Source organism: Brachionichthys hirsutus, unplaced genomic scaffold, assembly GCF_040956055.1.
Source record: "Brachionichthys hirsutus isolate HB-005 unplaced genomic scaffold, CSIRO-AGI_Bhir_v1 contig_934, whole genome shotgun sequence".
In the NCBI taxonomy this organism is placed as follows: Eukaryota; Metazoa; Chordata; class Actinopteri; order Lophiiformes; family Brachionichthyidae; genus Brachionichthys; species Brachionichthys hirsutus.
In genome coordinates, this window is record NW_027180481.1 from 56,444 (window position 1) to 72,476 (window position 16,033).

Genomic DNA, 16,033 nt, shown 5'->3' on the forward strand with positions numbered 1-16,033 from the left:
GGAAATTCATGGTCTGCAGAGCATGACATCGTTGGACTTTTGTCATCCCCTGACTAGACCTGGCTCCAAAATAAATATATGTGAACTCTTCAGTAAAATGTTCTGACGGTGAAATATAGAAAGAATCAAAATTTTGTTAAATGAATTTACCTGAGTCAAGTCAAATCTGTCAGAAGTGGGATTTGAACCCACACCTCCAGAGGAGACTGCTACCTTAACGCAGCACCTTAGACCGCTCGGCCATCCTGACCACCCAACAACAGAGCTCACAAAACTCAAGGCAACCCACATCGATTGATTGTCACCATAAATGTAAGCAATCAAGCCGAAACGCAGGTCAACGGTTGGAAATCAAATTATGGCATCATAGTACCACTATCCATCCATGCTCCACCACTAATCCAGGCCAGTGTCACGAAGGCAACAGGATGAGCAGGTATTTCCAGACTTCCCTTGCCAAAGACACCTCCTCCAGTGGATTCCCAAGGCATTGCCCGGTCAGCCGAGAGACAAAGTCTCTCCAGTGTGTCCTCCGTCTTCTCAAGGCATCCTCCTGGTGGACCATGCCCGGACCACCATCCGATGGAGGTGTCCAGGAGGCATCTGAACGAGATGTAGTAGCAGCATAGTACCAATACAGCATCAGTTTCCACTGCCAGAGAAGCAAATCACGAACAAGCAGTCCAAAACCACGCAGTCTTCAACTGATCATCTCTCATGATGCACATTGAGACACACTGAAGGTTTCACTTGATGAGGTTAGCTTTGGCATTGTGTCCAGAATGTGAGACAAACAAAGTCTTTCGACACTCTGAAGTCCAAGAATGTGTCACATAAAGTTAGTTTATTCAGCATTGAGTCGCTGTTAGTTTAACATCTTCCACAAGAAGCGAGTTTGCGTTGGCTGGGAATTGAACCCAGGTCTCCCGCATGGCAGGCGAGAATTCTACCACCGAACCACCAATGCTTAAAAGACCAGACAAAATGATGGAATCAGAACGGGATCTAAAACAATCTGTTATTACATAGTCATGGACGTTTTGCATGGAAATTCATGGTCTGCAGAGCATGACATCGTTGGACTTTTGTCATCCCCTGACTAGACCTGGCTCCAAAATATTTATATGTGAACTCTTCAGTAAAATGTTCTGACGGTGAAATAAAGAAAGACTAAAAATTTTGTTAAATGACTTTACCCGAGTCAAGTTGAAGCTGTCAGAAGTGGGATTTAAACCCACGCCTCCAGAGGAGACTGCGACCTTAACGCAGCGCCTTAGACCGCTCGGCCATCCTGACTACCCAGCGAGAATGTTCACAAAACTCAAGGCAACCCACATCGATTGATTGTCACCATAAATGTAAGCGATCTAGCCGAAACGCAGGTCAACGGTTGGAAATCAAATTATGGCATCATAGTACCACTATCCATCCATGTTCCACCACTAGTCCAGGCCAGTGTCACGAAGGCAACAGGATGAGCAGGTATTTCCAGACTTCCCTTGCCAAAGACACCTCCTCCAGTGGATTCCCAAGGCATTGCCTGGTCAGCCGAGAGACAAAGTCTCTCCAGTGTGTCCTCCGTCTTCTCAAGGCATCCTCCTGGTGGACCATGCCCGGACCACCATCCGATGGAGGTGTCCAGGAGGCATCTGAACGAGATGTAGTAGCAGCATAGTACCAATACAGCATCAGTTTCCACTGCCAGAGAAGCAAATCACAAACAAGCAGTCCAAAACCACGCAGTCTTCAACTGATCATCTCTCATGATGCACATTGAGACACACTGAAGGTTTCACTTGATGAGGTTAGCTTTGGCATTGTGTCCAGAATGTGAGACAAACAAAGTCTTTCGACACTCTGAAGTCCGAGAATGTGTCACATAAAGTTAGTTTATTCAGCATTGAGTCGCTGTTAGTTTAACATCTTCCACAAGAAGCGAGTTTGCGTTGGCTGGGAATTGAGCCCAGGTCTCCCGCATGGCAGGCGAGAATTCTACCACTGAACCACCAATGCTTAAAAGACCTGACAAAATGATGGAATCAGAACGGGATCTAAAACAATCTGTTATTACATAGTCATGGACGTTTTGCATGGAAATTCATGGTCTGCAGAGCATGACATCGTTGGACTTTTGTCATCCCCTGACTAGACCTGGCTCCAAAATATTTATATGTGAACTCTTCAGTAAAATGTTCTGACGGTGAAATAAAGAAAGACTAAAAATTTTGTTAAATGACTTTACCTGAGTCAAGTTGAAGCTGTCAGAAGTGCGATTTAAACCCACGCCTCCAGAGGAGACTGCGACCTTAACGCAGCGCCTTAGACCGCTCGGCCATCCTGACTACCCAGCGAGAATGTTCACAAAACTCAAGGCAACCCACATCGATTGATTGTCACCATAAATGTAAGCGATCTAGCCGAAACGCAGGTCAACGGTTGGAAATCAAATTATGGCATCATAGTACCACTATCCATCCATGTTCCACCACTAATCCAGGCCAGTGTCACGAAGGCAACAGGATGAGCAGGTATTTCCAGACTTCCCTTGCCAAAGACACCTCCTCCAGTGGATTCCCAAGGCATTGCCTGGTCAGCCGAGAGACAAAGTCTCTCCAGTGTGTCCTCCGTCTTCTCAAGGCATCCTCCTGGTGGACCATGCCCGGACCACCATCCGATGGAGGTGTCCAGGAGGCATCTGAACGAGATGTAGTAGCAGCATAGTACCAATACAGCATCAGTTTCCACTGCCAGAGAAGCAAATCACAAACAAGCAGTCCAAAACCACGCAGTCTTCAACTGATCATCTCTCATGATGCACATTGAGACACACTGAAGGTTTCACTTGATGAGGTTAGCTTTGGCATTGTGTCCAGAATGTGAGACAAACAAAGTCTTTCGACACTCTGAAGTCCAAGAATGTGTCACATAAAGTTAGTTTATTCAGCATTGAGTCGCTGTTAGTTTAACATCTTCCACAAGAAGCGAGTTTGCGTTGGCTGGGAATTGAGCCCAGGTCTCCCGCATGGCAGGCGAGAATTCTACCACTGAACCACCAATGCTTAAAAGACCAGACAAAATGATGGAATCAGAACGGGATCTAAAACAATCTGTTATTACATAGTCATGGACGTTTTGCATGGAAATTCATGGTCTGCAGAGCATGACATCGTTGGACTTTTGTCATCCCCTGACTAGACCTGGCTCCAAAATATTTATATGTGAACTCTTCAGTAAAATGTTCTGACGGTGAAATAAAGAAAGACTAAAAATTTTGTTAAATGACTTTACCTGAGTCAAGTTGAAGCTGTCAGAAGTGGGATTTAAACCCACGCCTCCAGAGAAGACTGCGACCTTAATGCAGCGCCTTAGACCGCTCGGCCATCCTGACTACCCAGGGAGAATGTTCACAAAACTCAAGGCAACCCACATCGATTGATTGTCACCATAAATGTAAGCGATCTAGCCGAAACGCAGGTCAACGGTTGGAAATCAAATTATGGCATCATAGTACCACTATCCATCCATGTTCCACCACTAATCCAAGCCAGTGTCACGAAGGCAACAGGATGAGCAGGTATTTCCAGACTTCCCTTGCCAAAGACACCTCCTCCAGTGGATTCCCAAGGCATTGCCTGGTCAGCCGAGAGACAAAGTCTCTCCAGTGTGTCCTCCGTCTTCTCAAGGCATCCTCCTGGTGGACCATGCCCGGACCACCATCCGATGGAGGTGTCCAGGAGGCATCTGAACGAGATGTAGTAGCAGCATAGTACCAATACAGCATCAGTTTCCACTGCCAGAGAAGCAAATCACAAACAAGCAGTCCAAAACCACGCAGTCTTCAACTGATCATCTCTCATGATGCACATTGAGACACACTGAAGGTTTCACTTGATGAGGTTAGCTTTGGCATTGTGTCCAGAATGTGAGACAAACAAAGTCTTTCGACACTCTGAAGTCCAAGAATGTGTCACATAAAGTTAGTTTATTCAGCATTGAGTCGCTGTTAGTTTAACATCTTCCACAAGAAGCGAGTTTGCGTTGGCTGGGAATTGAGCCCAGGTCTCCCGCATGGCAGGCGAGAATTCTACCACCGAACCACCAATGCTTAAAAGACCAGACAAAATGATGGAATCAGAACGGGATCTAAAACAATCTGTTATTACATAGTCATGGACGTTTTGCATGGAAATTCATGGTCTGCAGAGCATGACATTGTTGGACTTTTGTCATCCCCTGACTAGACCTGGCTCCAAAATATTTATATGTGAACTCTTCAGTAAAATGTTCTGACGGTGAAATAAAGAAAGACTAAAAATTTTGTTAAATGACTTTACCTGAGTCAAGTTGAAGCTGTCAGAAGTGGGATTTAAACCCACGCCTCCAGAGGAGACTGCGACCTTAACGCAGCGCCTTAGACCGCTCGGCCATCCCGACCACCCAGCGAGAATGTTCACAAAACTCAAGGCAACCCACATCGATCGATTGTCACCATAAATGTAAGCGATCAAGCCGAAACGCAGGTCAACGGTTGGAAATCAAATTATGGCATCATAGTACCACTATCCATCCATGTTTCACCACTAATCCAGGCCAGTGTCACGAAGGCAACAGGATGAGCAGGTATTTCCAGACTTCCCTTGCCAAAGACACCTCCTCCAGTGGATTCCCAAGGCATTGCCTGGTCAGCCAAGAGACAAAGTCTCTCCAGTGTGTCCTCCGTCTCCTCAAGGCATCCTCCTGGTGGACCATGCCCGGACCACCATCCGATGGAGGTGTCCAGGAGGCATCTGAACGAGATGTAGTAGCAGCATAGTACCAATACAGCATCAGTTTCCACTGCCAGAGAAGCAAATCACGAACAAGCAGTCCAGAACCACGCAGTCTTCAACTAATCATCTCTCATGATGCACATTGAGACATACTGAAGGTTTCACTTGATGAGGTTAGCTTTGGCATTGTGTCCAGAATGTGTGACAAACAAAGTCTTCCGACACTCTGAAGTCCGAGAATGTGTCACATAAAGTTAGTTTATTCAGCATTGAGCCGCTGTTAGTTTAACATCTTCCACAAGAAGCGAGTTTGCGTTGGCTGGGAATTGAGCCCAGGTCTCCCGCATGGCAGGCGAGAATTCTACCACTGAACCACCAATGCTTAAAAGACTAGACAAAATGATGGAATCAGAACGGGATCTAAAACAATCTGTTATTACATAGTCATGGACGTTTTGCATGGAAATTCATGGTCTGCAGAGCATGACATCGTTGGACTTTTGTCATCCCCTGACTAGACCTGGCTCCAAAATATTTATATGTGAACTCTTCAGTAAAATGTTCTGACGGTGAAATATAGAAAGAATCAAAATTTTGTTAAATGAATTTACCTGAGTCAAGTTAGAGCTGTCGGAAGTGGGATTTGAACCCACGCCTCCAGAGGAGACTGCGACCTGAACGCAGCGCCTTAGACCGCTCGGCCATCCTGACTACCCTGCGAGAGGGTTCACAAAACTCAAGGCAACCCACATCGATTGATTGTCACCATAAATGTAAGCAATCAAGCCGAAACGCAGGTCAACGGTTGGAAATCAAATTATGGCATCATAGTACCACTATCCATCCATGTTCCACCACTAATCCAGGCCAGTGTCACAAAGGCAACAGGATGAGCAGGTATTTCCAGACTTCCCTTGCCAAAGACACCTCCTCCAGTGGATTCCCAAGGCATTGCCTGGTCAGCCGAGAGACAAAGTCTCTCCAGTGTGTCCTCCGTCTTCTCAAGGCATCCTCCTGGTGGACCATGCCCGGACCACCATCCGATGGAGGTGTCCAGGAGGCATCTGAACGAGATGTAGTAGCAGCATAGTACCAATACAGCATCAGTTTCCACTGTCAGAGAAGCAAATCACAAACAAGCAGTCCAAAACCACGCAGTCTTCAACTGATCATCTCTCATGATGCACATCGAGACACACTAAAGGTTTCACTTGATGAGGTTAGCTTTGGCATCGTGCCCAGAATGTGAGACAAACAAAGTCTTCCGACACTCTGAAATCCAAGAATGTGTCACATAAGGTTGGTTTATTCAGCATTGAGTCGCTGTTAGTTTAACATCTCCCACAAGAAGCAAGCTTGCGTTGGCTGGGAATTGAACCCAGGCCTCCCGCACGGCAGGCGAGAATTCTACCACTGAACCACCAATGCTTAGAAGACCGGACAAAATGATGGAATCAGAACGGGATCTAAAACAATCTGTTATTACATAGTCATGGATGTTTTGCATGGAAATTCATGGTCTGCAGAGCATGACATCGTTGGACTTTTGTCATCCCCTGACTAGACCTGGCTCCAAAATAAATATATGTGAACTCTTCAGTAAAATGTTCTGACGGTGAAATATAGAAAGAATCAAAATTTTGTTAAATGAATTTACCTGAGTCAAGTCAAATCTGTCAGAAGTGGGATTTGAACCCACGCCTCCAGAGGAGACTGCGACCTGAACGCAGCGCCTTAGACCGCTCGGCCATCCTGACTACCCTGCGAGAGGGTTCACAAAACTCAAGGCAACCCACATCGATTGATTGTCACCATAAATGTAAGCGATCAAGCCGAAACGCAGGTCAACGGTTGGAAATCAAATTATGGCATCATAGTACCACTATCCATCCATGTTCCACCACTAATCCAGGCCAATGTCACGAAGGCAACAGGATGAGCAGGTATTTCCAGACTTCCCTTGCCAAAGACACCTCCTCCAGTGGATTCCCAAGGCATTGCCCGGTCAGCCGAGAGACAAAGTCTCTCCAGTGTGTCCTCCGTCTTCTCAAGGCATCCTCCTGGTGGACCATGCCCGGACCACCATCCGATGGAGGTGTCCAGGAGGCATCTGAACGAGATGTAGTAGCAGCATAGTACCAATACAGCATCAGTTTCCACTGCCAGAGAAGCAAATCACGAACAAGCAGTCCAAAACCACGCAGTCTTCAACTGATCATCTCTCATGATGCACATTGAGACACACTGAAGGTTTCACTTGATGAGGTTAGCTTTGGCATTGTGTCCAGAATGTGAGACAAACAAAGTCTTTCGACACTCTGAAGTCCGAGAATGGGTCACATAAAGTTAGTTTATTCAGCATTGAGTCGCTGTTAGTTTAACATCTTCCACAAGAAGCGAGTTTGCGTTGGCTGGGAATTGAGCCCAGGTCTCCCGCATGGCAGGCGAGAATTCTACCACTGAACCACCAATGCTTAAAAGACCAGACAAAATGATGGAATCAGAACGGGATCTAAAACAATCTGTTATTACATAGTCATGGACGTTTTGCATGGAAATTCATGGTCTGCAGAGCATGACATCGTTGGACTTTTGTCATCCCCTGACTAGACCTGGCTCCAAAATAAATATATGTGAACTCTTCAGTAAAATGTTCTGACGGTGAAATATAGAAAGAATCAAAATTTTGTTAAATGAATTTACCTGAGTCAAGTTAAAGCTGTCAGAAGTGGGATTCGAACCCACGCCTCCAGAGGAGACTGCGACCTGAACGCAGCGCCTTAGACCGCTCGGCCATTCTGACCACCCTGCGGGGGGGTTCACAAAACTCAAGGCAACCCACATCGATTGATTGTCACCATAAATGTAAGCAATCAAGCCAAAACGCAGGTTAACGGTTGGAAATCAAATTATGGCATCATAGTACCACTATCCATCCATGTTCCACCACTAATCCAGGCCAATGTCACGAAGGCAACAGGATGAGCAGGTATTTCCAGACTTCCCTTGCCAAAGACACCTCCTCCAGTGGATTCCCAAGGCATTGCCTGGTCAGCCGAGAGACAAAGTCTCTCCAGCGTGTCCTCCGTCTTCTCAAGGCATCCTCCTGGTGGACCATGCCCGGACCACCATCCAATGGAGGTGTCCAGGAGGCATCTGAACGAGATGTAGTAGCAGCATAGTACCAATAGAGCATCAGTTTCCACTGCCGGAGAAGCAAATCACGAACAAGCAGTCCAAAACCACGCAGTCTTCAACTGATCATCTCTCATGATGCACATCGAGACACACTGAAGGTTTCACTTGATGAGGTTAGCTTTGGCATCGTGCCCAGAATGTGAGACAAACAAAGTCTTCCGACACTCTGAAATCCAAGAATGTGTCACATAAGGTTGGTTTATTCAGCATTGAGTCGCTGTTAGTTTAACATCTCCCACAAGAAGCAAGTTTGCGTTGGCTGGGAACTGAACCCAGGCCTCCCGCACGGCAGGCGAGAATTCTACCACTGAACCACCAATGCTTAGAAGACCGGACAAAATGATGGAATCAGAGCGGGATCTAAAACAATCTGTTATGACATAGTCATGGATGTTTTGCATGGAAATTCATGGTCTGCAGAGCATGACATCGTTGGACTTTTGTCATCCCCTGACTAGACCTGGCTCCAAAATAAATATATGTGAACTCTTCAGTAAAATGTTCTGACGGTGAAATATAGAAAGAATCAAAATTTTGTTAAATGAATTTACCTGAGTCAAGTCAAATCTGTCAGAAGTGGGATTTGAACCCACGCCTCCAGAGGAGACTGCGACCTGAACGCAGCGCCTTAGACCGCTCGGCCATCCTGACTACCCTGCGAGAGGGTTCACAAAACTCAAGGCAACCCACATCGATTGATTGTCACCATAAATGTAAGCGATCAAGCCGAAACGCAGGTCAACGGTTGGAAATCAAATTATGGCATCATAGTACCACTATCCATCCATGTTCCACCACTAATCCAGGCCAATGTCACGAAGGCAACAGGATGAGCAGGTATTTCCAGACTTCCCTTGCCAAAGACACCTCCTCCAGTGGATTCCCAAGGCATTGCCTGGTCAGCCGAGAGACAAAGTCTCTCCAGCGTGTCCTCCGTCTTCTCAAGGCATCCTCCTGGTGGACCATGCCCGGACCACCATCCAATGGAGGTGTCCAGGAGGCATCTGAACGAGATGTAGTAGCAGCATAGTACCAATAGAGCATCAGTTTCCACTGCCGGAGAAGCAAATCACGAACAAGCAGTCCAAAACCACGCAGTCTTCAACTGATCATCTCTCATGATGCACATCGAGACACACTGAAGGTTTCACTTGATGAGGTTAGCTTTGGCATCGTGCCCAGAATGTGAGACAAACAAAGTCTTCCGACACTCTGAAATCCAAGAATGTGTCACATAAGGTTGGTTTATTCAGCATTGAGTCGCTGTTAGTTTAACATCTCCCACAAGAAGCAAGTTTGCGTTGGCTGGGAACTGAACCCAGGCCTCCCGCACGGCAGGCGAGAATTCTACCACTGAACCACCAATGCTTAGAAGACCGGACAAAATGATGGAATCAGAGCGGGATCTAAAACAATCTGTTATGACATAGTCATGGATGTTTTGCATGGAAATTCATGGTCTGCAGAGCATGACATCGTTGGACTTTTGTCATCCCCTGACTAGACCTGGCTCCAAAATAAATATATGTGAACTCTTCAGTAAAATGTTCTGACGGTGAAATATAGAAAGAATCAAAATTTTGTTAAATGAATTTACCTGAGTCAAGTCAAATCTGTCAGAAGTGGGATTTGAACCCACGCCTCCAGAGGAGACTGCGACCTGAACGCAGCGCCTTAGACCGCTCGGACATCCTGACTACCCTGCGAGAGGGTTTACAAAACTCAAGGCAACCCACATCGATTGATTGTCACCATAAATGTAAGCGATCAAGCCGAAACGCAGGTCAACGGTTGGAAATCAAATTATGGCATCATAGTACCACTATCCATCCATGTTCCACCACTAATCCAGGCCAATGTCACGAAGGCAACAGGATGAGCAGGTATTTCCAGACTTCCCTTGCCAAAGACACCTCCTCCAGTGGATTCCCAAGGCATTGCCCGGTCAGCCGAGAGACAAAGTCTCTCCAGTGTGTCCTCCGTCTTCTCAAGGCATCCTCCTGGTGGACCATGCCCGGACCACCATCCGATGGAGGTGTCCAGGAGGCATCTGAACGAGATGTAGTAGCAGCATAGTACCAATACAGCATCAGTTTCCACTGCCAGAGAAGCAAATCACAAACAAGCAGTCCAAAACCACGCAGTCTTCAACTGATCATCTCTCATGATGCACATTGAGACACACTGAAGGTTTCACTTGATGAGGTTAGCTTTGGCATTGTGTCCAGAATGTGAGACAAACAAAGTCTTTCGACACTCTGAAGTCCAAGAATGTGTCACATAAAGTTAGTTTATTCAGCATTGAGTCGCTGTTAGTTTAACATCTTCCACAAGAAGCGAGTTTGCGTTGGCTGGGAATTGAGCCCAGGTCTCCCGCATGGCAGGCGAGAATTCTACCACCGAACCACCAATGCTTAAAAGACCAGACAAAATGATGGAATCAGAACGGGATCTAAAACAATCTGTTATTACATAGTCATGGACGTTTTGCATGGAAATTCATGGTCTGCAGAGCATGACATCGTTGGACTTTTGTCATCCCCTGACTAGACCTGGCTCCAAAATATTTATATGTGAACTCTTCAGTAAAATGTTCTGACGGTGAAATAAAGAAAGACTAAAAATTTTGTTAAATGACTTTACCTGAGTCAAGTTGAAGCTGTCAGAAGTGGGATTTAAACCCACGCCTCCAGAGGAGACTGCGACCTCAACGCAGCGCCTTAGACCGCTCGGCCATCCCGACCACCCAGCGAGAATGTTCACAAAACTCAAGGCAACCCACATCGATCGATTGTCACCATAAATGTAAGCGATCAAGCCGAAACGCAGGTCAACGGTTGGAAATCAAATTATGGCATCATAGTACCACTATCCATCCATGTTTCACCACTAATCCAGGCCAGTGTCACGAAGGCAACAGGATGAGCAGGTATTTCCAGACTTCCCTTGCCAAAGACACCTCCTCCAGTGGATTCCCAAGGCATTGCCTGGTCAGCCAAGAGACAAAGTCTCTCCAGTGTGTCCTCCGTCTCCTCAAGGCATCCTCCTGGTGGACCATGCCCGGACCACCATCCGATGGAGGTGTCCAGGAGGCATCTGAACGAGATGTAGTAGCAGCATAGTACCAATACAGCATCAGTTTCCACTGCCAGAGAAGCAAATCACGAACAAGCAGTCCAGAACCACGCAGTCTTCAACTAATCATCTCTCATGATGCACATTGAGACATACTGAAGGTTTCACTTGATGAGGTTAGCTTTGGCATTGTGTCCAGAATGTGTGACAAACAAAGTCTTCCGACACTCTGAAGTCCGAGAATGTGTCACATAAAGTTAGTTTATTCAGCATTGAGTCGCTGTTAGTTTAACATCTTCCACAAGAAGCGAGTTTGCGTTGGCTGGGAATTGAGCCCAGGTCTCCCGCATGGCAGGCGAGAATTCTACCACTGAACCACCAATGCTTAAAAGACTAGACAAAATGATGGAATCAGAACGGGATCTAAAACAATCTGTTATTACATAGTCATGGACGTTTTGCATGGAAATTCATGGTCTGCAGAGCATGACATCGTTGGACTTTTGTCATCCCCTGACTAGACCTGGCTCCAAAATATTTATATGTGAACTCTTCAGTAAAATGTTCTGACGGTGAAATATAGAAAGAATCAAAATTTTGTTAAATGAATTTACCTGAGTCAAGTTAGAGCTGTCAGAAGTGGGATTTGAACCCACGACTCCAGAGGAGACTGCGACCTGAACGCAGCGCCTTAGACCGCTCGGCCATCCTGACTACCCCGCGAGAGGGTCCACAAAACTCAAGGCAACCCACATCGATTGATTGTCACCATAAATGTAAGCAATCAAGCCGAAACGCAGGTCAACGGTTGGAAATCAAATTATGGCATCATAGTACCACTATCCATCCATGTTCCACCACTAATCCAGGCCAATGTCACGAAGGCAACAGGATGAGCAGGTATTTCCAGACTTCCCTTGCCAAAGACACCTCCTCCAGTGGATTCCCAAGGCATTGCCCGGTCAGCCGAGAGACAAAGTCTCTCCAGTGTGTCCTCCGTCTTCTCAAGGCATCCTCCTGGTGGACCATGCCCGGACCACCATCCGATGGAGGTGTCCAGGAGGCATCTGAACGAGATGTAGTAGCAGCATAGTACCAATACAGCATCAGTTTCCACTGCCAGAGAAGCAAATCACGAACAAGCAGTCCAAAACCACGCAGTCTTCAACTGATCATCTCTCATGATGCACATTGAGACACACTGAAGGTTTCACTTGATGAGGTTAGCTTTGGCATTGTGTCCAGAATGTGAGACAAACAAAGTCTTTCGACACTCTGAAGTCCAAGAATGTGTCACATAAAGTTAGTTTATTCAGCATTGAGTCGCTGTTAGTTTAACATCTTCCACAAGAAGCGAGTTTGCGTTGGCTGGGAATTGAACCCAGATCTCCCGCATGGCAGGCGAGAATTCTACCACCGAACCACCAATGCTTAGAAGACCAGACAAAATGATGGAATCAGAACGGGATCTAAAACAATCTGTTATTACATAGTCATGGACGTTTTGCATGGAAATTCATGGTCTGCAGAGCATGACATCGTTGGACTTTTGTCATCCCCTGACTAGACCTGGCTCCAAAATATTTATATGTGAACTCTTCAGTAAAATGTTCTGACGGTGAAATAAAGAAAGACTAAAAATTTTGTTAAATGACTTTACCTGAGTCAAGTTGAAGCTGTCAGAAGTGGGATTTAAACCCACGCCCCCAGAGGAGACTGCGACCTTAACGCAGCGCCTTAGACCGCTCGGCCATCCCGACCACCCAGCGAGAATGTTCACAAAACTCAAGGCAACCCACATTGATCGATTGTCACCATAAATGTAAGCGATCAAGCCGAAACGCAGGTCAACGGTTGGAAATCAAATTATGGCATCATAGTACCACTATCCATCCATGTTTCACCACTAATCCAGGCCAGTGTCACGAAGGCAACAGGATGAGCAGGTATTTCCAGACTTCCCTTGCCAAAGACACCTCCTCCAGTGGATTCCCAAGGCATTGCCTGGTCAGCCAAGAGACAAAGTCTCTCCAGTGTGTCCTCCGTCTCCTCAAGGCATCCTCCTGGTGGACCATGCCCGGACCACCATCCGATGGAGGTGTCCAGGAGGCATCTGAACGAGATGTAGTAGCAGCATAGTACCAATACAGCATCAGTTTCCACTGCCAGAGAAGCAAATCACGAACAAGCAGTCCAGAACCACGCAGTCTTCAACTAATCATCTCTCATGATGCACATTGAGACATACTGAAGGTTTCACTTGATGAGGTTAGCTTTGGCATTGTGTCCAGAATGTGTGACAAACAAAGTCTTCCGACACTCTGAAGTCCGAGAATGTGTCACGCACATAAAGTTAGTTTATTCAGCATTGAGTCACTGTTAGTTTAACATGTTCCACAAGAAGCGAGTTTGCGTTGGCTGGGAATTGAGCCCAGGTCTCCCGCATGGCAGGCGAGAATTCTACCACTGAACCACCAATGCTTAAAAGACCAGACAAAATGATGGAATCAGAACGGGATCTAAAACAATCTGTTATTACATAGTCATGGACGTTTTGCATGGAAATTCATGGTCTGCAGAGCATGACATCGTTGGACTTTTGTCATCCCCTGACTAGACCTGGCTCCAAAATAAATATATGTGAACTCTTCAGTAAAATGTTCTGACGGTGAAATATAGAAAGAATCAAAATTTTGTTAAATGAATTTACCTGAGTCAAGTTAGAGCTGTCAGAAGTGGGATTTGAACCCACGCCTCCAGAGGAGACTGCGACCTGAACGCAGCGCCTTAGACCACTCGGCCATCCTGACTACCCTGCGAGAGGGTTCACAAAACTCAAGGCAACCCACATCGATTGATAGTCACCATAAATGGAAGCAATCAAGCCGAAACGCAGGTCAACGGTTGGAAATCAAATTATGGCATCATAGTACCACTATCCATCCATGTTCCACCACTAATCCAGGCCAATGTCACGAAGGCAACAGGATGAGCAGGTATTTCCAGACTTCCCTTGCCAAAGACACCTCCTCCAGTGGATTCCCAAGGCATTGCCTGGTCAGCCGAGAGACAAAGTCTCTCCAGTGTGTCCTCCGTCTTCTCAAGGCATCCTCCTGGTGGACCATGCCCGGACCACCATCCGATGGAGGTGTCCAGGAGGCATCTGAACGAGATGTAGTAGCAGCATAGTACCAATACAGCATCAGTTTCCACTGCCAGAGAAGCAAATCACGAACAAGCAGTCCAAAACCACGCAGTCTTCAACTGATCATCTCTCATGATGCACATTGAGACACACTGAAGGTTTCACTTGATGAGGTTAGCTTTGGCATTGTGTCCAGAATGTGAGACAAACAAAGTCTTTCGACACTCTGAAGTCCGAGAATGTGTCACATAAAGTTAGTTTATTCAGCATTGAGTCGCTGTTAGTTTAACATCTTCCACAAGAAGCGAGTTTGCGTTGGCTGGGAATTGAGCCCAGGTCTCCCGCATGGCAGGCGAGAATTCTACCACTGAACCACCAATGCTTAAAAGACCAGACAAAATGATGGAATCAGAACGGGATCTAAAACAATCTGTTATTACATAGTCATGGACGTTTTGCATGGAAATTCATGGTCTGCAGAGCATGACATCGTTGGACTTTTGTCATCCCCTGACTAGACCTGGCTCCAAAATATTTATATGTGAACTCTTCAGTAAAATGTTCTGATGGTGAAATATAGAAAGAATCAAAATTTTGTTAAATGAATTTACCTGAGTCAAGTTAGAGCTGTCAGAAGTGGGATTTGAACCCACGCCTCCAGAGGAGACTGCGACCTGAGCGCAGCGCCTTAGACCGCTCGGCCATCCTGACTACCCTGCGAGAGTGTTCACAAAACTCAAGGCAACCCACATCGATTGATAGTCACCATAAATGGAAGCAATCAAGCCGAAACGCAGGTCAACGGTTGGAAATCAAATTATGGCATCATAGTACCACTATCCATCCATGTTCCACCACTAATCCAGGCCAATGTCACGAAGGCAACAGGATGAGCAGGTATTTCCAGACTTCCCTTGCCAAAGACACCTCCTCCAGTGGATTCCCAAGGCATTGCCTGGTCAGCCGAGAGACAAAGTCTCTCCAGTGTGTCCTCCGTCTTCTCAAGGCATCCTCCTGGTGGACCATGCCCGGACCACCATCCGATGGAGGTGTCCAGGAGGCATCTGAACGAGATGTAGTAGCAGCATAGTACCAATACAGCATCAGTTTCCACTGCCAGAGAAGCAAATCACGAACAAGCAGTCCAAAACCACGCAGTCTTCAACTGATCATCTCTCATGATGCACATTGAGACACACTGAAGGTTTCACTTGATGAGGTTAGCTTTGGCATTGTGTCCAGAATGTGAGACAAACAAAGTCTTTCGACACTCTGAAGTCCAAGAATGTGTCACATAAAGTTAGTTTATTCAGCACTGAGTCGCTGTTAGTTTAACATCTTCCACAAGAAGCGAGTTTGCGTTGGCTGGGAATTGAACCCAGGTCTCCCGCATGGCAGGCGAGAATTCTACCACCGAACCACCAATGCTTAAAAGACCAGACAAAATGATGGAATCAGAACGGGATCTAAAACAATCTGTTATTACATAGTCATGGACGTTTTGCATGGAAATTCATGGTCTGCAGAGCATGACATCGTTGGACTTTTGTCATCCCCTGACTAGACCTGGCTCCAAAATATTTATATGTGAACTCTTCAGTAAAATGTTCTGATGGTGAAATATAGAAAGAATCAAAATTTTGTTAAATGAATTTACCTGAGTCAAGTTAGAGCTGTCAGAAGTGGGATTTGAACCCACGCCTCCAGAGGAGACTGCGACCTGAGCGCAGCGCCTTAGACCGCTCGGCCATCCTGACTACCCTGCGAGAGTGTTCACAAAACTCAAGGCAACCCACATCGATTGATAGTCACCATAAATGGAAGCAATCAAGCCGAAACGCAGGTC

At 46.3% G+C, this 16,033-nt stretch overlaps 16 non-coding genes across 16 annotated transcripts; all 16 read right to left on the reverse strand.

Annotated features, from left to right (window-relative positions):
- Window positions 1–167: 167 nt before the first annotated feature.
- Window positions 168–250, reverse strand: trnal-aag (transfer RNA leucine (anticodon AAG)). Its single transcript has one exon. It is a non-coding gene; the product is annotated as a tRNA-Leu (tRNA).
- A 963-nt stretch (window positions 251–1,213) lies between these two features.
- On the reverse strand, window positions 1,214–1,296 carry trnal-aag (transfer RNA leucine (anticodon AAG)). Its single transcript has one exon. It is a non-coding gene; the product is annotated as a tRNA-Leu (tRNA).
- Window positions 1,297–3,305: 2,009 nt separating this feature from the next.
- Window positions 3,306–3,388, reverse strand: trnal-aag (transfer RNA leucine (anticodon AAG)). Its single transcript has one exon. It is a non-coding gene; the product is annotated as a tRNA-Leu (tRNA).
- Window positions 3,389–4,351: 963 nt separating this feature from the next.
- On the reverse strand, window positions 4,352–4,434 carry trnal-aag (transfer RNA leucine (anticodon AAG)). Its single transcript has one exon. It is a non-coding gene; the product is annotated as a tRNA-Leu (tRNA).
- A 963-nt stretch (window positions 4,435–5,397) lies between these two features.
- Window positions 5,398–5,480, reverse strand: trnal-cag (transfer RNA leucine (anticodon CAG)). Its single transcript has one exon. It is a non-coding gene; the product is annotated as a tRNA-Leu (tRNA).
- Window positions 5,481–6,126: 646 nt separating this feature from the next.
- Window positions 6,127–6,197, reverse strand: trnag-gcc (transfer RNA glycine (anticodon GCC)). Its single transcript has one exon. It is a non-coding gene; the product is annotated as a tRNA-Gly (tRNA).
- A 246-nt stretch (window positions 6,198–6,443) lies between these two features.
- Window positions 6,444–6,526, reverse strand: trnal-cag (transfer RNA leucine (anticodon CAG)). The gene has a single exon. It is a non-coding gene; the product is annotated as a tRNA-Leu (tRNA).
- Window positions 6,527–7,489: 963 nt separating this feature from the next.
- Window positions 7,490–7,572, reverse strand: trnal-cag (transfer RNA leucine (anticodon CAG)). Its single transcript has one exon. It is a non-coding gene; the product is annotated as a tRNA-Leu (tRNA).
- Window positions 7,573–8,535: 963 nt separating this feature from the next.
- On the reverse strand, window positions 8,536–8,618 carry trnal-cag (transfer RNA leucine (anticodon CAG)). Its single transcript has one exon. It is a non-coding gene; the product is annotated as a tRNA-Leu (tRNA).
- A 963-nt stretch (window positions 8,619–9,581) lies between these two features.
- trnal-cag (transfer RNA leucine (anticodon CAG)) lies at window positions 9,582–9,664 on the reverse strand. Its single transcript has one exon. It is a non-coding gene; the product is annotated as a tRNA-Leu (tRNA).
- A 963-nt stretch (window positions 9,665–10,627) lies between these two features.
- On the reverse strand, window positions 10,628–10,710 carry trnal-gag (transfer RNA leucine (anticodon GAG)). The gene has a single exon. It is a non-coding gene; the product is annotated as a tRNA-Leu (tRNA).
- Window positions 10,711–11,673: 963 nt separating this feature from the next.
- trnal-cag (transfer RNA leucine (anticodon CAG)) lies at window positions 11,674–11,756 on the reverse strand. Its single transcript has one exon. It is a non-coding gene; the product is annotated as a tRNA-Leu (tRNA).
- A 963-nt stretch (window positions 11,757–12,719) lies between these two features.
- trnal-aag (transfer RNA leucine (anticodon AAG)) lies at window positions 12,720–12,802 on the reverse strand. Its single transcript has one exon. It is a non-coding gene; the product is annotated as a tRNA-Leu (tRNA).
- A 967-nt stretch (window positions 12,803–13,769) lies between these two features.
- Window positions 13,770–13,852, reverse strand: trnal-cag (transfer RNA leucine (anticodon CAG)). The gene has a single exon. It is a non-coding gene; the product is annotated as a tRNA-Leu (tRNA).
- Window positions 13,853–14,815: 963 nt separating this feature from the next.
- On the reverse strand, window positions 14,816–14,898 carry trnal-cag (transfer RNA leucine (anticodon CAG)). Its single transcript has one exon. It is a non-coding gene; the product is annotated as a tRNA-Leu (tRNA).
- A 963-nt stretch (window positions 14,899–15,861) lies between these two features.
- trnal-cag (transfer RNA leucine (anticodon CAG)) lies at window positions 15,862–15,944 on the reverse strand. Its single transcript has one exon. It is a non-coding gene; the product is annotated as a tRNA-Leu (tRNA).
- Window positions 15,945–16,033: the final 89 nt, after the last annotated feature.